Consider the following 960-nt stretch of genomic DNA (forward strand, 5'->3'; position numbering starts at 1 on the left):
ACGGACTTCCAGGAGTGCCGAAAACCTTTTACTGAAACCTCAAAGGTTCAACAAAAAGAAAACATATAATCGATCCTTCTCTGGGATGGCGCCCAAAATTTGGAACACTCTTCCCCCCGAAACCAGACGGAATGCCTCCTCCGCCGCTTTCAAAAAAGAAGTCAAAGCGCTTCTCATGGCAAAATTTACTTGAGCTCTTTCCCTTCAGAACTGAGTTCGCTAGTTCCTGTCTTATGTGACAGCACCATGTTGTAATTCCTCTATACCACTATATTTGCCCTCATCATGGTTTTTATATGTTTGTTCACTTGCTTATCTCTGTTTTTTTGTTCCTCTTACAGGCTGCTGTTATGTAAAGCGCTCTGATATCCGCAAGGATCTTGTTCGCGCTCTATAAAACTTTCTAAATAAATAAATAAATAAAATAAATAAATAAATTCCCATGACCTGCCGAGCAGCTTCTGGGAAACCAAAGTCTTTAGGCCATCGCAGGGTTAGGTCCTCTTCCCTTCGTCCCCCCACAAGGTCAGACCTCCCCGATCGCCCGTGGCAGGGTCCCTCGCCGGGTATGCCGCCGGCGCACCTGGCTCCCGAGAAGGGGTCTGGTGACCGGTCCGCACCGGGACCCGGGTCCCGGGGCACCTGGCTGCATGCCGCGCGTGGCTGTCTGTGGTGTCCCACCGGCTGCCTGCGCGCACGCGCCTCGGGCGTCCACCACCGTGGCCGGCATCCCAGGGAGGACGAAACCCCTCTAGATCCGATCCGGGGAAAGAGGGCGCGAGCTGCTGGGACGCCAGACCCCTGCTCCGGCAGGGGCCTGGCCTTCTCCGGCAACCCCCTTGACACTCCGGCATTATTCTTCTGACTACGACCTCAGATCAGACGTGGCGACCCGCTGAATGTAAGCATATTACTAAGCAGAGGAAAAGAAACTAACCAGCATTCCCCCAGTAACGGCGA

General features: G+C 53.3%; 1 non-coding gene across 1 annotated transcript in view; it reads left to right on the top strand.

The window, feature by feature from the left end:
* The first annotated feature begins 868 nt into the window (after positions 1–868).
* LOC146864036 (28S ribosomal RNA) overlaps positions 869–960 on the top strand; it is a 3,771-nt gene continuing 3,679 nt past the window's right edge. The window contains exon 1 of the ribosomal RNA XR_014977628.1: positions 869–960. This exon is cut by the window's right edge and continues 3,679 nt beyond it. This is a non-coding gene — a ribosomal RNA (28S ribosomal RNA).

Source organism: Triturus cristatus, chromosome 2_1 (genome assembly GCF_964204655.1).
Source record: "Triturus cristatus chromosome 2_1, aTriCri1.1, whole genome shotgun sequence".
Classification (NCBI taxonomy): domain Eukaryota; kingdom Metazoa; phylum Chordata; class Amphibia; order Caudata; family Salamandridae; genus Triturus; species Triturus cristatus.